Source organism: Anopheles coluzzii, chromosome X (genome assembly GCF_943734685.1).
Source record: "Anopheles coluzzii chromosome X, AcolN3, whole genome shotgun sequence".
Classification (NCBI taxonomy): Eukaryota; Metazoa; Arthropoda; class Insecta; order Diptera; family Culicidae; genus Anopheles; species Anopheles coluzzii.
Genome location: NC_064669.1, coordinates 26179744 through 26207334, shown reverse-complemented (window position 1 = coordinate 26207334; position 27591 = coordinate 26179744). Strand labels below are relative to the sequence as shown.

The 27591-nt window shown below is 45.1% G+C and overlaps 1 protein-coding gene across 2 annotated transcripts in view; it reads right to left on the bottom strand.

Annotated features, from left to right (window-relative positions):
- Positions 1 to 7890: 7890 nt before the first annotated feature.
- The window catches only part of LOC125906716 (uncharacterized protein K02A2.6-like), a 417738-nt gene continuing 398037 nt past the window's right edge, over positions 7891 to 27591 (bottom strand). The window contains exon 2 of one of the 2 annotated variants that reach the window (XM_049606857.1): positions 7891 to 8359. The gene's annotated coding sequence lies outside the window, so the exon portion shown is untranslated. Of the gene's footprint in view, positions 8360 to 22194; positions 22717 to 27591 lie in introns of those variants that run through there. The other variant, XM_049606859.1, reaches the window with a different exon arrangement.

Genomic DNA, 27591 nt, shown 5'->3' with positions numbered 1-27591 from the left:
ACCATTGCTAGTAGGGTTAGCATAAGCGGTTTCCATACAAACTCTTTCTGAGATTGTTGAGAGGGAAGCGACGGAAGAACTCATGACGTTCGGAGAATTTTCTTATGCCTTCCTTTTCCCTCCAACGGCAAATTTGTCAAGCAGCTCGTCGAGCTACCCGACAGACAAAGAGAACGAAATTTTCAGGCGAGGGGTAGGTAGAAACACGCGGTGGGGGTCCGGCCCAAGCACGGATCCGAAGTCCATTGTTTTGGGCTGAGAATTAAAAATGGCGGATGGAGCGCTACCACGGAGATAATGCGCTCTCTTGCTTGCCTTTAAAATACACGAGGCGCTCTCGCTGTAAAGAACGCTCGCTCGCGCTGTTTCATAGTATTTTCCTCATACCCCTTCCTTCCCGTTTCTTTCGGCTTGCGCAGCGCTGAACTGGTACCCCCTCCCACTTGATTCCAGCAAATTGCGCTGCGCTGGACTGACACCCCCTCCCGCTCGTTTCTTTCGTAGCGCGCTGTGGGCTTTCCTTCATTCGGACTTGGTACACCCGAATCAAAACAAAAACTTGAACACATCAAACTTGGTTTATATTTTATCACTTTTATTGCAAATAAAGGGGCATTTTCACACATAGCTTCACACAATCTTGCCACAAAATCACACAAATTCTTAATATAAAAAAATCGTCGTATTTCAAAGAGCCGTCAAACTGCGTGGATCCCGTTGTTGATGTTCGATACAGCAAAAATAAACATTGAAATAAAGCAGCGCATATCACACATTTAAGATAAATGGTGAAAGAAAAGCGCAGCTTCATTTCAATGTGCACAACACTTCAACACTTAGCGAAACTTCGATCGCCCGGGACTTAGGCTAACACGCGCGCAGCCTTTCACGGCGAACGCTTGGGCTGAACTGTCGATTTCGTGTGGTGGCAAGAAGGGGAGCGCACAGAGGAACACTCGCTGCACTAGTGCGAGCGAGACACCGATACCCGCATGCCGCTGCGAGAAAACCAAACTGAGCGCGCAGGCTGAAAGTGAACGCACACATTCACACATGTGTAATTGTGTGAGTGCAAAAACTGTGTAGAAACCAAAACACGCTGGCGCCTCCGAGCAATTCCGCGAATTTCCAACCGTCTCCCCATGCTTCTACATGCCCCTCGCCTGAAAGTTGCACACTTTTTCATTCTCATTGCTAGTAGGGTACCCATCCCTGGCTCCGCCTCATACGCCTCGCCTGAGCGCGCTGTCGAAGGTTTGGATGTGTTGGTGCGTCAGACGGCCAATCGCTGTCAACCGTCGTCCTTGCTTCCCTCCATAGCGCTATCTCTTTCTGGCGTGTGGACAGTGCTCATGAGTTGCTGTTGCGCTTGAAAAAGCCGTTAACAAACATTGCGGCGATGAAGTTGCATTTTCACAAATCAAACCAAAAAAGCGCAATGAGTTCAAACGCTGCAATGTAAAATTGACTACGGAATCGCTGGCTCACGCAGGAGAGTTTGCTGTGCAACGCGCTGAGCCCTAACACGTACAGCCCGGTGCTGATTTTCATAAACAATGCGTTCCACCGGCATCTAGAACGCAAGCTGATTGTGAAACCGGTATATTGGAAAGTTTACTGGCAGTTCCTGCCATCGAACTGGACGTGTTAAGCATAACTTTGTTACCATAAGCTTTTGCTTTCGTATGGTGTAGATTACATAGATATGCTGAGCCGTCTGCGCATGGGTGTAAGTGTGCGTGTGTGTGCAATACTTTCGCCAAATGTGTTTTCTTCCGGAATGTTATGATCCATCAGTCCAACAAAGGAAGGTGTTCATGAAAGGAGGAAAGACGAGTTGAGGCCCGAGTTGTAAATGGCATCTGATGACCGAGAGGAGGGGGTACTGGCACACAGCTGTTGGGAAATAGAACAGTATGCAGGGTGTTCGAGATAAATTTGCCAATTTCTGAGGGAATAGGAAAGGAATTTTTATTCTAATGATAAATTTATATAAAATTCTCGTGTCACGGTGTTTGTTGCGAGCAAGCTCCGAAACGGCTGGATCATTTTCATCGAAACTTTGCACACACCTTATGGTGGTATGAGAATAGGTTTTAAGACTTAAACATCGTTCAGATGTTATACTAAACTTAATTTAATAATGATTTTCTAACTCCCATACAAAGAGCAGGATTTTTGTGTTGTATACGGCACTTTGAAACTTGGTGTGAGGTGCGGTTTACACTAGATGATCGGATCCTGAGGAGATACGTGCACGATACAACTATCCCAAGTAACAAATCAATAATGGAATATTTTTTTTTTTTTGAATAACTCAGTTTGTCGAGCCAGCTAGTGTTAAATATTAAAAAAAAAAAATTCTTCAAAGTTTAGCTTACCATGTTTGCCGCATTTTTTATTTGAAGTACCCCCCCTCCGTGTCGATGGCCGCCTGCACCCGCTTCTGGAACTGCGCGCAAGCCCGGATAACCATGTCTCTGGGGATGGCCTCAAACACGGCCTTTATTCTGGCCACCAGCTCCACTTTGGTATTGCAGGACGCCCTGTTGGTGTCCCGCTCAACTGTGCCCCACACAAAGTAATCCATAGGATTAAGGTCAGGGGAGCTGGGTGGCCAAACGTCGGTGCAAATGATTCTCCAGCCACGGGGCCCCAACGACCATCTTTCCGCGAGCCCTTGTCACTAATACTCTGTCCACTTGTAGACATACGCCATACTACATACTAGAGATCTTCGGCGACCGCCTAGTCCGCCTCCCGGTAGATCCGCCGCTGGTTCATGAAAATGTTTTTTTATTGTAGAGTGCATTCCTTCCAGTGCAGTGTGACAGTATGCAAGTTGCCCGGTGGATAGGAGCAATCCCGCGGCACCTCATTCCTCACATCTGCATGCCCGTCGTGGGTTCTAACCGTGGGTATGAACCGTCCGCCGTAGAAAGGCTGACTATCCGGCGACGTGATACTGACGTCCTGAAAAGACCAATATGATCGCGTAGGCTATTACGCCAATGATAATAATAATAAGAAGAAGAACTTATCATAATAGTCCACACCCGGGGAAAAGTTTGTCTTGACTTTGTTGCTGCAGGATCTACCACTACGGCGCGATAAATCAACGGAATGCAATCGACCAAAACATGATCCTACCGATCCGAACCCATTCCACGGCATTAACGGTCAATCGGCGTCATGATACCGACTCCAAACCAACAAGCCACCAGATTCTGGACGGACAGGTGCAGCACCATACGCGCACCATAATAAACAAATCCAGAATCCTCTTTTGTATGAATTCAATTCAAGTGTTGTTTCCACTTGCGTCCGCTAGCTTAGAATTAGAAATAAATGTGCTACATATCATACGCACGTTTGCTTTGATCGTGTGTCTTTTTAATACCCCCAACAGCAGAGCCGGTCGTAAAGATGGTGGTGCCAATTCAATGGTTGTGTTGTTTCTTAGGTAGCGAGATCGAAAATGCATGGACTTTGTAGCCGCAGCGGATGAAAATGTACGCATGAGAATCTAAAAGCACACTAGCATGCACGCAGGCACGCCAGCACGCACGCACACACGGATGCACACACATACACGCACGCACCCACGCACGCACCCACGCAAGCATCCACGCACGGACACATGCATGCAAGCGCGATCCCCACCACAAATCCCCCCCCTCCTCATCCTCCACTCCGCATGATCGAGTACGGCTACCTTATCGGTAGAACGGCTGGTTCAGCTATCTTGTAGCGCATCCACATTCAAAGCGCCGGGCGGCGTGGGGGATTGCGACATGATAGAGTGAACGGTCACTTTCCCCGCGGTGTGTGCGTGTCGAGACCCGAAAACTCGAGAAAGATTTCGGCACATATAAAAAATAAAAATTTTCGCCACTATACACTGTGCTACATGATGCTTAGAAGTTCGTTGAAGCATCAAACATGTTCAAATTCAAAAATATTAGAATAGTGTTAGACGTTCTCCTACGCTTGTTTTAAATAGGCTTCGTCACCCTCGATTGGCACGGGAATCGAATGGTCTCATCGGCAGCCGAACGAAATAAAATAAACCATTATGTTTAATCTCACTATTTCGGATAATTTATTTTCCACGTTTCGGTGTAACCTTCAAACCTTTAATATTTACCAGCAGTTATTCGTTGTGCAGCAAAATTGGAAGAGAGAGTTTATTCGCGACATACACTCCCGCTGCGCAAATTCGAGCAGTTTCCAGCGCAGAAAACGCACCAAAATCTGCGCTGGCCACCCCCCGCTGCGCAAAGCGACGGAAGAAATCATGGAGTTCTGAGAATTTCATCATGCCTTCCTTTTCTCTCCAACGGCAAATTTGTCGAGCAGCTCGTCGAGCTACCCGTCCCTGGCTCCGCCTCATTCCCCTCGCCTGAGCGCGCTGTCGAAGGTTTGAATGTGTTGGTGCGTCAGACGGCCAATCGCTGTCAGCCGTCGTCCGTGCTTTTTCCCTCCATAGCGCTATCTCTTTCTCGCGTGTGGTCAATGCTCGCGAGCTGTTGTGGCGCCTAAAAATGCCGTTAACAAACATTGCGGCGATGAAGTTTTATTTTCACAAATCAAACCAAAAAAGCGCAATAAGTTCAATTGCTGCAATGTAAAAATGACTAAGGAATCGCTAGCGCACGATAGAGGGTTTGCTGTGCAACGCGCAGAACCCTAATTCGCATTAACACATTCAGCCCGGCGCTGATTTTCATCAACTTTTCATTCCGCCGGTATCTAGAGCGCAAGCTAAGCTATTGATTTCGTTTGTTGTGAATTACATAGATATGCTAAGCATCCTGCGCATGGTTGTGAGTGTGCGTGTGTATGCAAAACTGTCGCCAAATGTAATTTCTTCCGGAATGTTATGATCCATCGGTCAAAGAACAGAAGGTGTTCATGAAAGGCGGAAAGACGAATTGAGGCCCCTGTCAATGGTAACTGATGACCGGGAGCAGGGGGTACTGGCACACAGCTGTTGGAAGATTGAACGGTATACTTAAATTGCCGGTGGAAGGGGGGTGGCCATGGGACCCTTACGATCATCTTTCCGGGGGCCTTTGTCGCTAATACTTGTAGACATACGGCATATCACAGACTAGAAATCTTCGGCGACCGCCTAGTCCGCCTACCGTTAGGTCCACCGCTGGTTCATGACGGTGTTTTTTTTTATCGTGGAGGTGCATCCTTCCTCCTGCCTGCAGCGTATGCATCGAGCAGGAGACAGTGTGGAAGTATGCAAGTTGCACGCTGGATAGGAGCGGGCCCGCGGCACCGCCATCATTCCTCACATCTGCATGCCCGTCGTGGGTTCTAATCGCGTATGAACCGTCCGCCGTAGCAAGGGCTGACTATATGGCTACGTTATACTCAAGTCCTGAAAAGACCGGCATGATCGCGTAGGCCATTACGCCAATAATAAGAATAATAATAAAAAGAAGAAGAAATTAGCATAGCAGTCCACACTCGGGGAAGGTTTTTGTTTTGACTTTGGTGCTGCCGGGTCTACTGCTGTGGCGCGACAAATGCACGGAATGCACTCGACTAAAACATGAACCTACCGATCCAAACCCATTCCAAGGCATTGCCGGTCAATCGGCGTCATGATAACTACTCCAAACCAGCAAGCCGACAGATTCTGGACGGACTGGTGCAGCACCATACGCACACCGTAATAAACAAATCCTCCTCTTTTGTATGGATTCAATTCAAAATGTTGTTTCCACTTGCGTCCGCTAGCTTAGAATTAGAAATAAATGTGCAACATATCATACGCACGTTTGCTTTGATCGTGTGTCTTTTTGATACCCCCAACAGCAGAGCCGATCGCAAAGATGCCAATGCCAATGGTTGTGTTGTCTCTCAGGTAGCGAGATCGAAAATGCATGGACGTTGTAGCCGCAGCGGATGAAAATGTACGCATCAGAATCAAATAGTTTTGGGGTTTCCAAACGCACGCACACATACAAACACGCGCGCGCAAACTCGCACACACACACACACACACACACACACACACACACACACACACACACACACAAACGCGCGCGCGCGCGCGCACACATGCATGAACGAGCGCACGCCAGCACGCACGCACGCACACACACACGCTCGTACGCGTGCCCGCGAGCATGAAAGCGCGCACGCCAGCACGCACCCACGAAAGCGCGAACGCAAGCACGCACCCACGAAAGCGCGCAGGCAAGCACACACCCACCATCAACCCCCCCCCCCCCTCCCGCATGAACGATTACGGCTACCTTATCGGAAGAAAGGCTGGTTCAGCTATCATGTAGCGCATCCTCATCCCTAGCGCCGGGCGGGGTGGGGAATCGCGACATGATAGAGTGAATGGTCACTTTCCCCGCGCTGTGTGCGTGTGTGTGTGTGTGTGTCGAGACACAAAAACTCGAGAAAGATTTCGGCACATTAGAAAAATATATTTTTTTAGTCACTATACACTGTGCTTCATGATGCTTAGAAGGTCGTTGAAGCATGAAACATGTTCAAATTAAAAAATATTAGATTAGTGTTAGACGTTCTCCTACGCTTGTTTTAAATAGGCTTCTTCACCCTCAACTGGCAGGGGCATCGAATGGTCTCATCAGCAGCGGCACGAAATAAAATAAACCATCAATACACCGATAACACTTTAAATCCCAAAATGAACCAGCTTCTCCCGCACCGTCAAGGTCACACACAATAAATAAATGCTATACCCACCAAATACAATACACAACCGCAATGTACATATATACCAACGCATACACACAATCAGCTGACGGCGAAAGGCACGGGCTGAAGCGCAAGTATAAGGCAAGGCAGGGAGGGGAAGGGAGTAAGAGGAAGAAGAGGAAGGAATGGGCGCCAATATTTTTTGAATTTTTCGGCCGTTTTTTTGCTCCGCCGTCTGAAATAGTTCATCCATTCCTTCAGCAGATGGCGCTCGTTCCGCACCTAAAAACTGCAATAAATGCGCTGGCTATCGTAGTTTTGGCTGAAGTCTAGCGTATTTTTTGCGTATTTTTTGACGCAAAACTACGCAAAAAACTACGCAGAAAACTGCTCGAATTTGCGCAGCGGGTGGCCAGCGCAGATTTTGGCCCGTTCCCCGCGCTGAACTTCAGCGATTCCTGCGCTGGGTCGAGCAAGTTTAGCGCCATCTGCTGGCGAAATGGACGAACTATTTATGGCGGCGGAGCAAAAAAAACGGTCAAAAAAATTTAAAAAAATTGGCACCCATTTTTTCGTCCGCTTCTTCTCCCTCCCTCACCCTGCCTTGCCTTACTTGTACTTGCGGCGCTTCTGCCCGTGCTTTCCGCCGCCAGCTGATTGGTTGTTGTGGTGTATGCGTTGGTTCATATATGTGCATTGCGGTTGTGTATCGTTATTGGTGGGTGTTAGCATTTATTAATTTGTGTGTGACCTTGTGACGATGCGGATTGCGGAGAAGCTGTTTTGGGATTTAAAGTGTTATCGGTGTGTTAATGGTTTATTTTATTTCGTGCCGCTGCCGATGAGACCATTCGATGCCCCTGCCAATTGAGGGTGAAGAAGCCTATTTAAAACAAGCGTAGGAGAACGTCTAACACTAATCTAATATTTTTTGATTTGAACATGTTTGATGCTTCAACGACCTTCTAAGCATCATGTAGCACGGTGTATAGTGGCAATAAAAAAAATTTTTTTTCAATGTGCCGGAATTTGTCTCGAGTTTTCTGGCCACGACACACACACACACGGACACACACACAGCGCGGGGAAAGTGATCGTCCACACTATCATGCCGGGATCCCCCTCCCCTCCCGGTGCTTTGAATGAGGAACCAGCCTTTTTTCCGATAAGGTAGCCGTAATCGATCATGCGGGAGGGGGGGGGGGGGGGTTGATGGTGGGTGTGTGCTTGCCTGCGCGCTTTCGTGGGTGCGTGCTCGCGTGCGCGCGTACGTGCATTCGTGCATGCGTGCATGCGTTCGTGCGTGCGCGTGTGTGTGTGTGTGTGTGTGCGTGCGGGAACCCCAAAACTGTTTCATTCTAATGCGTGCATTGTCACCGGCAGCGTCTACTCACTCCATGCATTCTTAGAAAACGCACTGCACGCCGCCCGATCGATTACCGCTACCTACGAGACAATACAACCATTTAATTGGCACCACCATCTTTGCGACCGGGTCTGCTGTTGGGGGTATTAAAAAGACAAACGATCGAAGCAAACGTGCGTGTGATATGTAGCACATTTCTTTCCAATTCAGCTAGCGGATGCAAGTGGAAACAACATTTTGAATTGAATCCATACAAAAGAGGATTCTGGATTTGTTTATTACGGTGCGCGTATGGTGCTGCACCTGTCCGTCCAGAATCTGGTGGCTTGTTGGTTTGGAGTAGTTATCATGACGCCGATTGACCGGCACTGCCTTGGAATGGGTTCGGCTCGGTAGGTTAATGTTTTGGTCGATTGCATTCCGTGCATTTGTCGCGTCACAGCGGTAACACGGCAGCAACAAAGATAATCCAATCTCTTCTCCGGGTGTGGGCTGTTGCGCTATTATTATTATTGGCGTAATGGCCTACGCGATCATGCCGGCCTTTTCAGGACTTGAGTACCACGTACCCGGATAATCACCCCTTGCTACGGCGGACGGTTCATACGCGATTAGAACCCATGACGGGCATGCAGATGTGCGGAATGATGGCGGTGCTGCGGGACCGCTCCTATCCAGCGTGCAACTTGCATACTGCCACACTGTCTCCTGCTCGATGCATACGCTGCAGGCAGGGGGAAGGATGCAGCTCCACAATAAAAAAACACCGTCATGAACACCTTCCTTTCTTTGACCGATGGATCATAACATTCCGGAAGAAAACACGTTCGGCGACAGTTGTGCACACACACGCACACTCACACCCATGCGCATACGACTCAGCATATCTGTGCAATCTACAACATATGAAAGGAAAATCATAGTGTCACATAAACTTAAGCTTTATGTAATTTGGTTTAAGCTTTCCTATGCACGGCCATGGCCACCTGTCTTGCGTGCGCTTCTTGGAATTAGGGTTCTGCGCGTTGCACAGCAAACCCTCCAACGTGAGCTAGCGATTCCTTAGTCATTTGTACATTGCAGCGATTGAACTCATTGCGCTTTTTTGGTTTGATTTGTGAAGATGCAACTTCATCGCCGCAATGTTTGTTAACGGTTTTTTTGAGCGCCACAACAGCTCGCGAGCATTGACCACACGCGTGAAAGAGATAGCGCTATGGAGGGAAAAAGCACGGACGACGGCTGACAGCTATTGGCCGTCTGACGCAAGGTGTTATAAATGACAAGGTGAAGTTGTTCAGAGCAAAATGACATTTCTCGACTTGACATTTCTCCTCCGGTGGCTCCGGTATAAAAATCGGGGAGGGCTGGTGCGGGGTAATGAAATTTGTATGCAGAGAGTGACAGATGTCCCCCACAATGTCGCCCAGCAAAAGCGATAAAAATCAACCTTCTAAATACATTATCCTTGGTCTGACGCACCAACACATCTAAACCTTCGACAGCGCGCTCAGGCGAGGGGTATGAGGCAGAGCCAGGGACGGGTAGCTCGAAACGCTGCTTGACAAATTTGCCGTAGGAGGGAAAAAGAAAGCATGAGGAAATGCGCGAAAGGGAATGATTTCTTCCGTCGCTTTGCTCAGGGGGACGCTGCATTCATGTATGCGGCTACAAATGACAGCTACACATTTTCATTTGTTCTATTTGTCAAATGTAGCAACACGATGTAGCTATCGTTTGGGACCTTTTCAATCCGTGTATGTTCAGCTGTCATATTGTGGTTGTCAAACATAGTTGGTTGTGTTTATATTATGCGAAGATCACTCCAGTTGTGTTTTTGCCGTGATACACAAAGTTTCTTTTTTTACAGTGGAAAAATGGAAATAAATCAACTTCTTCCAACTTTAGCGGCTGAAGTGGCTACTCTCATGTTGATACTCATAGAAGAGGAAGACGAAGAACTGCAGCAAGAGGAAAATGCACGGCGCTGCTGGATGACCGATCTATTTCTGGAGAGGGAAAGCGTTTGGACCCGGCTGTTTAGGGCGATAGATGGCGAAGGACCAAACAACCGGCTAGAAAGTTTTCTACGTGTGAATCGCGAAGAATTTTACTATCTTTTAAATCGGATTGGTCCAAAAATTGAGCGACAAGATACAACGATGCGACCTTCGATCTGCCCGAAGCAACGATTATGCATCGGGCTTCGCTTTTTAGCTTCGGGAGACTCATATGAATCTCTTGCTTTTTTGTTTAGGGTAAGTTTTATGCAATATTTGAACGATATAAAATGATAATAATATTACCATTTGTTTTAGGTTTCTAGCAGTTCCGTATCCCTTATTGTGCGTGATGTTTGTACACACATAATAAATGAATTGAAGGAATACGTTAAGGTATTATTTCACTGATTTAATATGGCAACAGTTCCATACTAATACTCTCTTCTCACTTATAAGATGACCACTTTATCTAAGCTGTTTGTATACATAGTAATTTTAAGTTTGGTTTCGGTTTCTGGTGCTCGTGTTATTATAGTCTATTTTTCTAAAACTAATATATTGCCTAAAAACTGCTGTTATGCTATTTAACAAATGAACTTTTTGCAATAAACAACTATTCAGGTCAAGTCACTAACGCAACCACAGGTTGAGAATATTTCTTTTGGTAATAATAATAATAATAATAATAATAATAATAATAATAATAAATCGGCCTTTTATTGCGTCAGTGCTTGCTAATTAAATTAATAACTAATTCTAAATAAGCCACACAAGAACACCCATTATTTTAATTCATTTTTATTATATCTGATCAATTTATCAAATACATCAAATAAATCTGATTGCTATGCTTGTTAAGGCCAACGAACAGGCGACTGTTCATTTTGAAACAAAGTGATATATCACAGTAATTTAGCGTTTACTTTAAGTTTGCCTCTTTCTACAGCTTGTAAACTGGACGTCTACTTGGTATCAATATATTAAACCTACATAATTGCATTTTCTTATTTCAACATCCCAAATGTGCTTATATATGATTTGTCGCCTACTGAATTTATTATTTTAACTTATTTCGATCCATAATCATCATCAGTAATTCAAAACAATAGACAGTCAGTTTGTATCAGTTCAATCAGTTTTTAATTGAAAGAACAAAATAATTAAAGACACCAGTGAGAAAACTAGTTTTAAAAAAAAAAATGTATTCCTTACTCATGGAGTCCTAAACTAGATCTGAACTAATTGCTGACATCTTGGCTAGTCGTCGGCTGGCTGGTTCGGTCGATTATTGCTGACAACTGTGACATTGCTGACTGTTACTGCAGTGTGGCTGCGCACGTGGCGGTGGCTGAGCGTGTTGTAAGTTTGGTGTGATTGAGTTCGGGGTGACAATATTGAATGTCATGGCCAAGTAAAATGTAGATATATGTTATAAGGCAGGCACATTATAAGCCGTTTTGGCAAACCATTCAACGCTAACTTTTAGTGTACTTAGGACGAGCACGCACTGCATCCGTCTAGGTCGGTGAGTTAACGAAGAGAAACGAAGATAACGATACAGAGCCCTTCGTTTAAGGGCAGCTCTAAAGATAGCCGAAGGCGTACGTCAGGCCCTTGTCACTTATACGTTGAAAACTAGCTTAGCTTACATGTGTCGAAAAGAATGGGGTAAACGAGTGTTAATACTTAAATCTATATAGTCTGCGCGTGGGATGTGTCAGATTTTTATAGAGCACTAAACTATTTGCCGCAACCATGTTGCGTTTTACACAACAGCTTGTTGTTTGCGTTGCCGTAGTTACCAACAAACCCTGTATTATATATTTTTTAAAGAATGAATAGTGCTTTTTCTATTGTTAAGTCTATGAATAGTTTGTCCATCAATCCACACAGCCCTGACCATGTTCGATGTAAAACAAATGGCTGCAACATTAAAACCTTGTGAACACGCAAAAAGCTTAATTATTTTTTTTTTTGACGTAGGATTATGCTAGAAATGACTAAATTCATAGTATAAAAATTATTCTGACGGAAATAAATTTATGTAAAAACGTTTTTAAATATAAAAACTATTGCACATTGAGATTGTACCCTACTAAAAATACAAAACTCAGTTAAACGTAAGGTTGACTGGACAATCTTTTTTTTACTAACTAACCATAAAAACTAACCATAAATATACGTAGGATTGACTATCCTGCTATGGGGGGGAATCAATTAGTCACTGAAAGCCAAGCCCACAACTGGGTACAGGCAGGCCTTGACCGACATCGGTTGTTGAGCCAAAGAAGAAGAAGAAGAACCATAAAAATAGGAACGAACTTTGTCTTATAGCACAGTTAATTTTCCCAATGTTCGTTCCAACGTGCTGGGGAACTTTCGTTTAAAATTTTATCAGTCTGGATTGGATGTTTCTACTATTATTGCTAACATAACCGCATATCCTTTTATGGGCATTAATGTTGTAGGCTAACGTGGACGAGATGGTTTGATACTGGTAACTCACGATTGACGCGTAAACGGTCATTGGTCAATGTGTTTGTGCAATCCATCCGGGTCATCGTTTGCGCGGTCAACGGGGTTGACCGGCGAATACGCCGGCATTTGACAACTCGCAAAAGCAGAAATCACACGCGAAGGGAACGGCGGGAATGTTTGGTTTTTGTATTTTAAATGTTAGAATAACGTCTAAGTTTTATTGTATAAGTTCATGTGTCGTTTATATAAGAACGCGTGTACCTCTTTGTGCACGAAACAAATGAAAGAAAGGAACTTAACACTAATGTTTTAGGTTGTCATACAAACAGAGAGATTTAATCGTTTTAATACTGTTGTGGGCAGCCGTGCCGACCCCTGGACTTGCCGTGGCAGTTGCGCTGCCACCATTCAACGTCCAGGAGGACGACAGTGTACACGCACACTGTCGCACACACTAAGCAGCGCAAGGCTTAGTGTGTGCCGAGCGCCATACAGTTAGACTGTGTTTGCGAGCCGATCGAGCAGGAGCTCTCGGCAGGGGCGCTCGGTACGGCTGGTGCGCGGCCACCGCACTTGCGGTTTTAAAGTGTTAATTGTTTGTTCATTGTGTCTTTTATTTATTATGGTTCGTTTATAAGTGTTTTAATAAAAGTAAAAGTGCAGAACATAACAAATACATAGTTTATAACAGTGATAATGGCTAGTATCATTGAATCTGTTCGTAGCGGGAATGTACGGTGCTCACAAGAAATTCTAGGGAAGGCAACACATTTCTCGTGCCCGTTTTTCCAATGTCGCGGTATAGCAACAATTTAAAGCAACTATCTAGTAAGTCACGAAAATGAGTGTCGGGACGTAAGCCACCGCTACAAACGTATTCAATAATATCCGCGAATATGTATGAGTTATTGTAATGATTATAACAAAACGGGGCGGTCCTGGTACAGTCGTCAACTCGAAGGACTCAATAACATATCCGCCATGGGTTCAAACCTAGAACGGACCGTCCCCCCGAAGCTAGGATTGACCGACTACGTGGTAATGAATTAAGTCCCGAAAGCCTGTATATAGGCCGGCATGTCCGCGTGGGACGTTACGCCAAATAGAAGAAGAAGAACAAAACGTTGTTTAATAATATTATTTTCAAAAAACTTTTCTTTACAGTTGCCGTCTACTCAGTGGCGGATTTAGGGTGTTGGGGGCCCTAAGCGTTAAAAGCAGTGGAGGCCCCACGGTTGTGGGGGGGGGGTTCAAATTGCTGGATTAAGTTTTTGAATAAAACACACTTTAATGGTTTGCTGACGGGGGGGGGGGGGGGGGGGGGGGGTGCTCAGAATCCCTGTACTGGGTCCCTATAGTTTATGAGTCCCTTCATCCATGGGGCCCCTATCTAGCCCAGAAAATCTCGCTGAGGCTACTGTACACACTCTTCTATATGCTGGAATTACCATACACGGGGCCCGTACATTGACGGGGCCCCCCGCGGCCGCTCAGTCCGCGCACCGTTAAATCCGCCACTGCGTCTACTGCTACAGAATGGTTGAAGATTTCAAAAGGATTCGAGGAGAAATGGAATTTTCCTCATTTAATTGGTGCCATTGATGGAAAACATGTCAAAACAAAACAACCAGCAACGACCTTAAAACAACCAGCCAATAGCGGGAGCCAGTTTTTCTACTATAAAAGCACTTTCAGCATTGTTTTGCTAGGCATAGTGGATGCTAATTCAAATTTTATATTTGCTGACGTCGGTTGCCAGGGTCGAATTTCTGATGGTGGAGTTTTAGCAAACAGTGCTATATACCAGAAACTGGAGCGCCGGGAGCTAAATATACCCGCTCCTGAAATTTTACAAGTTCCTTACGAGATCGAGGTTCCCCATTTTTTTTTTGGGTGATCAAGCGTTTGCATTGAAAGAATATTGTCTCCGGCCTTTTGCTGGAATGCATACCGCAAACTCAATAGAACGCCACTTTAACTACAGACATCCGCGAGCTCGTCGAACGGTAGAAAACGGTTTTGGCATTGATGTAAAGGTCTGGCGAGTTTTAGCAAAACCAATGGAATTAGAACCACAAGTAGTTGAAAAAATCGTTCTAGCAACAATTCATCTACACAACTTTAGACGTCGGCACTTGCTTTGGAATTATAATACAACTCTTCTTGCACCCACAAGAAATACGGCATCTAGATCCTCTTCCTCTCAAGAGTCTAACGTTGACCCTACTACAATGTTACCTCTTCGACATGTTCCGTTGAGGCCGTCTAGAGTGTTACCGCAACCGCGCAGAGTTGTGTAATTTTCGGAAGCATATAAACCACCACGTACTAATTAGAATTATGGTTTTAAGCGAAAGCAAATTTGTATTTGATTTTTGTGTGCATTGCGAAATCTTTATGAATGTTTCCTATTTTTCCTAACACGTTTTATATTTTCCTATCGTGGAAATAAAAATCATTTATTTGTGATTTGTAGCATTCTTTATAAATAAAGGCACCGTTTACTTGAGACAAGCCTCGCAAGTTAAAAGCTAACTGTGGTGAACTATATACTAATATTATTTTTTAAAGAATAGTAGAATTCTTTACATGGCAATTAACTCAATGTGTGCATACAATCTGAAAAACCAAGGAAGAATAACTGAAACTAATAAAGTTCCTATCGTTATGCTAAACCGATGCAAACATGAAATGTAAGGCGTACATACAAAATAAATGTCATTATTACTATGAATGATACGAATAAGTTCTTTTTTTATAAACAGGAATTATCTTAAGCAATACGGCCTTTTTGGACCGTTACTCCTGGGCAGTAAAAACAGAAATTTCGGATTTTCACAGTTCATAGAAAATAATTACAATGCTCAATTCAGCAATTCATAAAATTCATTAATTCCAAAAACACTTAAACTATCTTAACAATACATAATACATAACAATACATAATTCACTTAATCATAAAATTCTTAAATTCCAACAAACACTTAAACTATGTTAACACTTAAATTTTAATCCTACAGATATGCATGATCATACATCGAGGAGGCATGTTGGTCCGCATAAAATTGATCAATTTGATCATTCATGACCGTCGTTATGGACCTGATCAGTTTAGCACAGAACTCTGGATGTTTATCTTCGAAGGTGGCAACTTGTGCCTCTACAAAGTTGCCCAGAGCCCTGGCTTTTGTGCAAGGTGCAGCAGCAGTAGCAGTATTAGCAATGCTTTGAATGGCTGTCAAGCATTCGCTAATCTGACTTGATCGAGTCGTTTCACTAAATTTTCTTTTGCGTCCTTTGGACGCTGTGCGACTTTCTAGCATGCCACTAGAGGAGCCAGTGGAGGATGTTGTGGCAGTTGTCGTGGCTGTTGTTGAGGCAGTTGAACTGCATGAAGCGGCGGTTGCAAGAGCGGTCGAGATAACAACAGGTTCCCGAGAAGTTCCTTCAAGATTTTCCTGACATGAGAACAGAAACGCTATATAGGGTTATGCGTGTCAACTATTAGCTACTTCGGATGTGCGGAATGATTTTACTCACGTCTGGTTTGCTTAGCGGTCAAAATGCCCAAATAACCATGATACCGAAAACGCCACCAATTTCCTGTACTAAAAATCCAGTTGCATGAAACAAAGCCAAAGCACTGTCAGTTTGGTGGGTTAAACCATATGGACGCAGAAGCGGCCACTTCAGTGTTGTGAAAGTAAGTTTTTATACATGGGTAATTTGCTAAACATTTTCCATCCCAAAATATGTTTAATTATGCAAAGGAAGCAATGAAACGTTGTTTAAGTTTGTTTATTGTAAAACATATTTGTGTGTGTTTGTTTACATGCAAATGGACTCATCCATTTCGCTGTTCAGTGCATAGTTTTTAGATTTAAAATGTTGACGAAGTTATGCTGTGATGTAAGTGAATGAGTTATAGCAATCGATGTGTTAAAATCCTGTTAAGCATATTTACCCTAGCCCGCTCTTGATCCACATTTTCCTCGTCAACATGTTCGGAAAAGGTGGGCCAAGCGCGTGCTAGGTCAATACATATGATCGGAACTGTCAGCTCCGATTGTTCTAAAATTTGGTGGGTTAACGACTGAATCGACCACCACTAATCCACGTGGGTTTGAAGTGGCTTTACAGTGGGTTAAGACCGATTTGGTTCTATGGGTGAAAAGAGAGCATTTTTATTCTATTTCCGATGCACGGTAGTGCAACTATCCGGTTCGGTACGATTACCAAATTAAGCCGATTGCTTGCATGCGGTGTAACGCAAGTGTGGTGTAACGCAGGTGTGGTGCATTAGCGCAACTGTAGTGTGGTGCAGCTTGCGTGCGAGGTACGCCACATCACTTCCCCCTTTATTTAAAATTTATCTGGAAGATAAATTTTCCTACCATATCTCGTCTGATGGACGGCAGTTCGAGTCGCAAGTGGGTCGGTCGTTTTGGCGAGCAGATTGTTTTCCTCATCAACGGGGGTGGTGCTTTGGATCGGAGACTCATCATTCATCATGAATGCGGCCTTCAAACGATCGATGGAAATTTCACTTTTCCTGCCTCTGATATGTAAAACGAAAGATTTCTTGTTACGTTTTAATATTTTAAATGGACCATCATAAGGAGGAGTTAAAGCGGGTTTCACGGCGTCGATGCGGACAAAAACATGGGAACAGCAATTTAGTTGTTTTTGTACATATACTTTTTCTTTCGTGTTGTGGTTCGATGTGGGGGACGGCTCCAACGATGACATTATATTTTTTAGATTTGCTATGTAGTCAGGCGTGATGTTAGGTGAATTCGATGGTTCGTCAAAAAATTCACCAGGTAATCGAAGTGTTGTACCATAGATGAGTTCTGCACTGGTTGCACCGATGTCTTCTTTTATGGTGGAGCGCATACCAAGCAACACTATTGGGAGTGCTTCCGTCCAACGAACGTTTTTGTGGCAAAGGATAGCGGTTTTTAGCTGTCGATGCATCCTTTCGATCTGGCCGTTTGATTGGGGGTGGTAAGGTGTTGTTCGAAGGTGGTCGATTCCGAGCGTTGCGGACAATGAACGAAACATTTCCGATTCAAACTGCCTTCCGAGATCGGTGGTTATTTTAGAGGGAACACCATATCTCGAAATCCATCCTGTAATAAAGGAACGTGCAACAGTTTCGGCGGTGATGTTGGGGATCGGTATTACTTCAGGCCATCGCGTAAATTTGTCGATCATCGTCAAGCAGTACGGGTTTCCTTCTGATGGTGGTAGTGGTCCGATTAAATCTATGTGTACGTGTGTGAAGCGTGCGTTCGGTGTGGCTATAGCGGCTGTAGGTGTCTTGTTATGCCGTATTATTTTGTTTTTTTTTGGCACTCGATACACGTCTCTACGAACGCTTTGCATTCCTTTCTAACTGATGGCCATACAAAGCGTTGCGATACCAGGTGTGTTGTTCCTCTAATACCAGGATGCGATAAGCTGTGCAGTTTGGAGATGATCAGTTTTCTGTGCGCTTTGGAAACGAAAGGTCGGATGTATCGAGTGGAAATATCGCAGAAAATAGAATTGGTAGAGTTCGGTATAGCCAGTGATTTGAACATCAGTGATGATGTTTTCGGTGGGTTGTTTAAAAAATGCTGTAGTTCGCTATCGGTTTGTTGTGCATCTGCTAATTGGTTATAATCGATGAGCGTGTTTATGCTATCTATACGACTTAACATATGTGCTACTAGGTGGTGTTTGCCGGCCACGTGTCGTATATCGGTGGTGTACTCGCTGATGAAAAGCAGTCTTCTTTGTTGCGTGGGATTGGCTCTTTCGAGTTTTTGATCGAATACAGTGGTTAACGGTTTGTGATCCGTGTACACGATAAATTCACGTGCTTCCAAAAGGTCTTTAAAATGCTTTATCGATTCGTATATAGCATAAAGTTCGCGATCATAAGTGCTGGCTTTTTTAAGTGCAGGTGACAATTTTTTAGGAAAGAAAGCGAGAGGTTCGATACCCTTGTCAGTCAACTGATTTAATGCAGCTCCTATAGCATGACTTGAAGCGTCAACATCTCTATTAAGCCGATTCCCGCTGCGCAAAGCGACGGAAGAAATCATGGAGTTCTGAGAATTTCATCATGCCTTCCTTTTCTCTCCAACGGCAAATTTGTCGAGCAGCTCGTCGAGCTACCCGTCCCTGGCTCCGCCTCATTCCCCTCGCCTGAGCGCGCTGTCGAAGGTTTGAATGTGTTGGTGCGTCAGACGGCCAATCGCTGTCAGCCGTCGTCCGTGCTTTTTCCCTCCATAGCGCTATCTCTTTCTCGCGTGTGGTCAATGCTCGCGAGCTGTTGTGGCGCCAAAAATGCCGTTAACAAACATTGCGGCGATGAAGTTGTATTTTCACAAATCAAACGAAAAAAGAGAAATAAGTTCAATTGCTGCAATGTAAAAATGACTAATGAATCGCTAGCTCACGCTGGAGGGTTTGCTGTGCAACGCGCAGAACCCTGATTCGCATTAATACATTCAGCCCGGCGCTGATTTTCATCAACTTTTCATTCCGCCGGTATCTAGAGCGCAAGCTAAGCTATTGATTTCGTTTGTTGTGAATTACATAGATATGCTAAGCATCCTGCGCATGGTTGTGAGTGTGCGTGTGTATGCAAAACTGTCGCCAAATGTAATTTCTTCCGGAATGTTATGATCCATCGGTCAAAGAACAGAAGGTGTTCATGAAAGGCGGAAAGACGAATTGAGGCCCCTGTCAATGGTAACTGATGACCGGGAGCAGGGGGTACTGGCACACAGCTGTTGGAAGATTGAACGGTATACTTAAATTGCCGGTGGAAGAGGGGTGGCCATGGGACCCTTACGATCATCTTTCCGGGGGCCTTTGTCGCTAATACTTGTAGACATACGGCATATCACAGACTAGAAATCTTCGGCGACCGCCTAGTCCGCCTACCGTTAGGTCCACCGCTGGTTCATGACGGTGTTTTTTTTATCGTGGAGGTGCATCCTTCCTCCTGCCTGCAGCGTATGCATCGAGCAGGAGACAGTGTGGAAGTATGCAAGTTGCACGCTGGATAGGAGCGGGCCCGCGGCACCGCCATCATTCCTCACATCTGCATGCCCGTCGTGGGTTCTAATCGCGTATGAACCGTCCGCCGTAGCAAGGGCTGACTATATGGCTACGTTATACTCAAGTCCTGAAAAGACCGGCATGATCGCGTAGGCCATTACGCCAATAATAAGAATAATAATAAAAAGAAGAAGAAATTAGCATAGCAGTCCACACTCGGGGAAGGTTTTTGTTTTGACTTTGGTGCTGCCGGGTCTACTGCTGTGGCGCGACAAATGCACGGAATGCACTCGACTAAAACATGAACCTACCGATCCAAACCCATTCCAAGGCATTGCCGGTCAATCGGCGTCATGATAACTACTCCAAACCAGCAAGCCGCCAGATTCTGGACGGACTGGTGCAGCACCATACGCACATCGTAATAAACAAATCCTCCTCTTTTGTATGGATTCAATTCAAAATGTTGTTTCCACTTGCGTCCGCTAGCTTAGAATTAGAAATAAATGTGCAACATATCATACGCACGTTTGCTTTGATCGTGTGTCTTTTTGATACCCCCAACAGCAGAGCCGATCGCAAAGATGCCAATGCCAATGGTTGTGTTGTCTCTCAGGTAGCGAGATCGAAAATGCATGGACTTTGTAGCCGCAGCGGATGAAAATGTACGCATCAGCATCAGATAGTTTTGGGGTTTAAAAACGCACGCACACATACAAACACGAGCGCAAACTCACACACACACACACACACACACACACACACACACACACACACACACACACACGCGCGCGCGCGCACCCGATAAGGCACCTACGAACGCGCGCACGCGAGAACGCACCTACGAAAGCGCGCATGCAAGCACGCACCCCCCATCAAACCCCCCCTCCCCTTCCGCTATCATCAGCTATCATATCAGCTATCATATAGCGCATCATCATCCAAAGCGCCGGGCGGGATGGGGGATCGCGGCATGATAGAGTGAACGGTCACTTTCCCCGCGCTGTGTGTGTGCGTGTGTGTGACGAAACCCGAAAACGCGAGACAGATTTCGGCACATTAAAAAATGTATTTTTTAGTCACTATACACTGTGCTTCATGATGCTTAGAAGGTCGTTGAAGCATCTAACATGTTCAAATTAAAAAATATTAGATTAGTGTTAGACGTTCTCCTACGCTTGTTTTAAATAGGCTTCTTCACCCTCAACTGCCAGGGGCATCGAATGGTCTCATCAGCAGCGGCACGAAATAAAATAAACCATCAATACACCGATAATACTTTGAATCCCAATCCAGCTTCTCCCGCATCGTCTCAAGGTCACACACAAATTAATAAATGCTAACACCCACCAATAACGATACACAACCGCAATGCACATATATGAACCAACGCATACACCACAACAACCAATCAGCTGGCGGCGGAAAGCACGGGCAGAAGCGCCGCAAGTACAAGTAAGGCAAGGCAGGGTGAGGGAGGGAGAAGAAGCGGACGAAAAAATGGGCGCCAATATTTTTAAATTTTTTGACCGTTTTTTTTTGCTCCGCCGCCATAAATAGTTCGTCCATTTCGCCAACAGATGGCGCTAAACTTGCTCGACCCAGCGCAGGAATCGCTGAAGTCCAGCGCGGGGAACGGGCCAAAATCTGCGCTGGCCACCCGCTGCGCAAATTCGAGCAGTTTTCTGCGTAGTTTTTTGCGTAGTTTTGCGTCAAAAAATACGCAAAAAAATACCCGCTGCGCAAATTCGAGCAGTTTCCAGCGCAGAAAATGTACCAAATTCTGCGCTGGCCAGCGCAGATTTTGGCCCGATCCCCGCGCTGGACTTCAGCGATTCCTGCGCTGGGTCGAGCAAGTTTAGCGCCATCTGCTGGCGAAATGGACGAACTATTTATGGCGGCGGAGCAAAAAAACCGGTCAAAAAAATTTAAAAAAAATGGCACCCATTTTTTCGTCCGCTTCTTCTCCCTCCCTCGCCCTGCCACGCCTTACTTGCGCTTCTGCCCGTGCCTTCCGCCGCCAGCTGATTGGCTGTTGCGGTGTATGCGTTGATACTCATATGTGCATTGCGGTTGTGTATTGTTATTGGTGGGTGTTAGCATTTATTAATTTGTGTGTGACCTTGAGACGCTGTGGGAGAAGCTGGATTGGGAATCAAAGTGTTATCGGTGTATTGATGGTTTATTTTATTTCGTGCCGCTGCTGATGAGACCATTCGATGCCCCTGCCAATTGAGGGTGAAGAAGCCTATTTAAAACAAGCGTAGGAGAACGTCTAACACTAATCTAATATTTTTTTTAATTTGAACATGTTTGATGCTTCAACGGCCTTCTAAGCATCATGTAGCACAGTGTATAGTGGCAATAATTTTTTTTTAATGTGCCGAAATCTGTCTCGAGTTTTCGGGTCTCGATACACACACGCACACACACAGCGCGGGGAAAGTGACCGTTCACTCTATCATGTCGCGATTCCCCATCCCGCCCGGCGCTAGGGATGAGGATGCTACAAGAAAGCTGAACCAACCGTTCTACAGATAAGGTAGCCGTAATCGATCATGCGTGGAGGGGGGGGGGGTTGTCTAGTGGGGGGGGGGGGAATGCGTGCTTGCGCGACTTCGGGGGTGCGTGCTCGCGAGCGCGCTTTCGTGGGTGTGTGCTGGCGTGCGCGCTTTCATGCTCGCGGGGGCGCGTACGTGCGTGTGTGTGTGCGTGCGTGCGTGCTGGCGTGCGCGTGTGTGTGTGTGTATGTGTATGTGTGTGTGTGTGTGTGTGTGTGTGTGTGTGTGTATGTGTGTGTGTGTGTGTGTGTGTGTGTGTGTGTGTGTGTGTGTGTGTGTGTGTGTGTGTGTGTGTGTGTGTGTGTGTGTGTGTGTGTGTGAGTTTGCGCGTGCGTGTTTGTGTGTGAGTTTGCGCGCGCGTGTTTGTGTGTTTGTGTGTGTGCGTGCGTTTCTAAACCCATTGGCATCTTTTCGATCGGCTCTGTGTTAAAAAGAAACACGATCGAAGCAAACGTGCGTGTGATATGTAGCACATTTCTTTCCACTTAAGCTAGCAGACGTATGAATCCATACAAAAGAGGATTCTGGATTTGTTTATTACGGTGCGCGTATGGTGCTGCACCTGTCCGTCCAGAATCTGGTGGCTTGTTGGTTTGGAGTAGTTATCATGACGCCGATTGACCGGCAATGCCTTGGAATGGGTTCGGATCGGTAGGTTCATGTTTTGGTCGAGTGCATTCCGTGCATTTGTCGCGTCACAGCGGTAGACCCGGCAGCAACAAAGTCAAGACAAACTCTTACCCGGATGTGGACTGCTACGCTAAGTTCTTTTTATTATTATAATTATTATTATTATTATTATTATTATTGGCGTACTAGCCAACGCGGTCATGCCGGCCTTTTCAGGACTTGAGTACCACGTAGCCGGATAATCACCTCTTGCTACGGCGGACGGTTCATACGCGATTAGAACCCACGACGGGCATGCAGATGTCCGGAATGATGGCGGTGCCGCGGGCCCGCTCCTATCCAGTGTGCAACTTGCATACTGCCACACTGTCTCCTGCTCGATGCATACGCTGCAGGCAGGGGGAAGGATGCACCTCCACGATAAAAAAACACCGTCATGAACCAGCGGTGGATCTAATGGTAGGCGGACTAGGCGGTCACCGAAGATCTCTAGTCTGTGATATGCCGTATGTCTACAAGTATTAGCTACAAAGGCCCCCGGAAAGATGATCGGGTGGTCCCATGGCCACCCCCCTCCCCCCCCCCCCATCCGCCGGCAATTTAAGTATACCGTTCAATCTTCCAACAGCTGTGTGCTAGTACCCCCTGCTCCCGGTCATCAGTTACCATTGACAGGGGCCTCAATTCGTCTTTCCGCTTTTCATGAACACCTTCGTTTCTTTGACCGATGGATCATAACATTCCGGAAGAAAACACATTTGGCGACAGTTGTGCACACACACGCACGCTCATACCTTTGCGCAGACGGCACAGCATATCTGTGTAATCTAGAACATACGAAAGCAAAAGCTTTGTGTAACAAAGTTATGCTTAGTACTTAACACGTTCAGATCGATGGCAGGCCCCAGGAACTGCCAGTGAACTTTCCGGCCTGCGTTCTAGATGCTGGTGGAAAGGAAAGTTGATGAAAATCAGCGCCGGGCTGAATGTATTAATGCGAATCAGGGTTCTGCGCGTTGCACAGCAAACCCTCCAGCGTGAGCTAGCGATTCATTAGTCATTTTTACATTGCAGCAATTGAACTTATTTCTCTTTTTTCGTTTGATTTGTGAAAATACAACTTCATCGCCGCAATGTTTGTTAACGGCATTTTTGGCGCCACAACAGCTCGCGAGCATTGACCACACGCGAGAAAGAGATAGCGCTATGGAGGGAAAAAGCACGGACGACGGCTGACAGCGATTGGCCGTCTGACGCACCAACACATTCAAACCTTCGACAGCGCGCTCAGGCGAGGGGAATGAGGCGGAGCCAGGGACGGGTAGCTCGACGAGCTGCTCGACAAATTTGCCGTTGGAGAGAAAAGGAAGGCATGATGAAATTCTCAGAACTCCATGATTTCTTCCGTCGCTTTGCGCAGCGGGCCAGCGCAGATTTTGGCCCGTTCCCCGCGCTGGACTTCAGCGATTCCTGCGCTGGGTCGAGCAAGTTTAGCTCCATCTGCTGGCGAAATGGACGAACTATTTATGGCGGCGGAGCAAAAAAAACGGTCAAAAAAATTTAAAAAAATTGGCGCCCATTTTTTCGTCCGCTTCTTCTCCCTCCCTCACCCTGCCTTGCCTTACTTGTACTTGCGGCGCTTCTGCCCGTGCTTTCCGCCGCCAGCTGATTGGTTGTTGTGGTGTATGCGTTGGTTCATATATGTGCATTGCGGTTGTGTATCGTTATTGGTGGGTGTTAGCATTTATTAATTTGTGTGTGACCTTGTGACGATGCGGATTGCGGAGAAGCTGTTTTGGGATTTAAAGTGTTATCGGTGTATTGATGGTTTATTTTATTTCGTGCCGCTGCTGATGAGACCATTCGATGCCCGTGACAATCGAGGGTGAAGAAGCCTATTTAAAACAAGCGTAGGAGAACGTCTAACACTAAGCTAATATTTTTTAATTTGAACATGTTTGATGCTTCAACGACCTTCTAAGCATCATGTAGCACGGTGTATAGTGGCAATACAGGCGTTGCCGTCAAATTTTGGCCGTAAGTCATGTATTTCCCAAGCGCCACAGATTAAGCTTAAACGACTGGAAAATTGAATATCCATAGAAAAAAAAATGAAAGCTCCACAGATTCATTGGTTTGATCAATAGATGGCGTATTAAAACTAATCATTATATTGCTATCCTTTTCTTGCAATGTGTTTCGACAAGTTTCATCTTATCATGACCTATATAGCCTTCTAACTTTCCGAGCAAAAATCTATATGAATGGTCGTGTGGTCAAATACGTGGGTAGCAACACCAACGACCATTACTCAAATCTCACTTGCTTCAGTGCTGGTGGTTTCCGTTGGAGTTTAGTATTTAAACAATCGTATAGTACAGAGGAAATGAGAAAGCTCTCCTCCGAGCGATGAAGCTCCACTGGTTGGGGTATCCCACCAACAGAGAGCGCCACCAGCTTTTTTGCTATTTTTAGAATGCATGAGTCGTTTGCCGTCTGCTAAACGAAGTCTTTCTATATTCCGTTTAGGTAGAGAACTTGAGTCGTTTAGAAGCCGTTTAGTGGTCGTTTAGTGGATTTGTGGCACTTGGGTTTTGTCTCGTAGGCGTCAATTTTTGACAGTGTGCATCAATTTTTGTCTCGTAGGCGTCAATTTTTGACAGTGTGCATCAATTTTTGTCTCGTAGGCGTCAATTTTTGTCAATGCGCATCAATTTTTGTCTCAAAGGCACCAATTTTTGTCCAATGGTCACAAATTTTTGTCTCTTGGTATTTTTTCGTTATTTTAATATTTTAATAATTGCAGAATGCACAAATTAGAGAGGTTATACTAAGCAAAGGAATTAATTCAGGAATTCTATTAGTTTTATATAGTTTTACGTCTTATTTATAATACAGGGTTCTCAAAATTCGTGTTTGAATTTGCAAAACGATGCGAAAGGCCTCTAAAAAAACAACTTGAGTGATTTAAAAAACAAATTGCGCTATTGAAAATAGCATCGGTGCGGTGAAACAACAACTTTTGACAGCTAAACTGCATCTTGAGCTTCTGAAATTGTTTTGCTGACATTCGATTCTGACTTGTAAAACCCTGTAATATCAAAACAATTTGGAGAAGATTAATCTTCGATTACTTCTTCATTTTGGCATCGTGGCAAATAGTTAAATAAATTCCTAAAATAGTTCTCGCAATCCGTGCGGGTTATCATTGTACTACCATTTTCAATTAAGGAGTACAAAGTATCTTCATTGTTCAAAAGCAATCAGCTGTGTTGATCTACGTACCTGAAATTTAGTCAAAAATTTTGAAGAATTTTCCTTAAAATACCAATAAAATATTCATAATGATTGCGTGCACGAGTCCGGGAGCGCGTGCTCGCGCGCGCGCTCTCGTGGGTGCGTGCGTGCGTGCGTGTGTGTGTGCGTGCGTGAGTGCGTGCGTGCTGGCGTGCGCGCGTTCAAGCATGTGTGCGTGTGTGTGTGAGTTTGAGCGCGCGTGTTTGTGTGTTTGTGTGTGTGCGTGCGTTTGGAAACCCCAAAACTATTTGATTTTGATGCGTACATTTTCATCCGCTGCGGCTACAAAATCCACGCATTTTCGATTTCGCTACCTGAGAGACAACACAACCATTGGCATTGGCATCTTTGCGATCGGCTCTGCTGTTGGGGGTATTAAAAAGACACATGATTTAAGCAAACGTGCGTGTGATTTGTTGCACATTTATTTCTAATTTAGCCAGCAGACGCAAGTGGAAACAACATTTTGAATTGAATCCATACAAAAGAGGATTCTGGATTTGTTTATTATGGTGCGCGTATGGTGCTGCACCTGTCCGTCCAGAATCTGGTGGCTTGTTGGTTTGGAGTAGTTATCAAGACGCCGGTTGACCGGCAATGCCTTGGAATGGGTTCGGATCGGTAGGTTCATGTTTTGGTCGAGTGCATTCCGTGTATTTGTCTCGTCACAACGGTAGCCCGGCAGCAACAAAGTCAAGACAAACTCTTACCCGGGTGTGGAGTGCTATGCTAAGTTCTTTTTATTATTATTATTATTATTATTATTATAATTATTATTATTGTTATTATTATTATTATTATTATTATTATTATTATTATTATTATTATTATTATTATTATTATTATTATTATTATTATTATTATTATTATTATTATTATTATTATTATTATTCCTTCATTCCTTCGCCTACACTCACACTGTTAGCACGTACCACATTTCGCTCCGCTTTATTTCCGTTTTGTGCACTTATTTTCGCAAATTCCGATCTGGTTCTATCATTGCACTGTGTTTTGATTACCAGTTGTGCAAGCCTCAATAAACTGTTCATATACTCAAGTGCTCAAAGCCTGTATAAGTGATATAAAGTGTATACTCCTTGGCGCGGTGAGCCTGTTGAATCGTCATGGCTGATCACTGTTTGACCTGCGCCCGTGCTTCGTCATCCGAGGAACTTACTTACACTTGCGACGGCTTCTGCAAGCGATGGGCTCATCATTCGTGTCTTGGTGTGAGTAGTGCCGCAGTCAAGGATCTCATCAAAGAAGATTCTCAAATTCTGTGGCTTTGCCACAATTGTTCGGAGAATCGCCGCAACGGACACTCAGTGATGATTGCTGAGCTAACGGCGGCACTCACCGATCTCAAATCTCAGCTGTCAGCTGAGTTCCAAACACGTATGGATGCTGCCGCGGAATCGCTAAAACGCACGATGCTATCCTCACTCGATCAACACACAGATACTCGTCCTGCTTCACACACTTCTACATTCACCATTCAACGCAAGACATC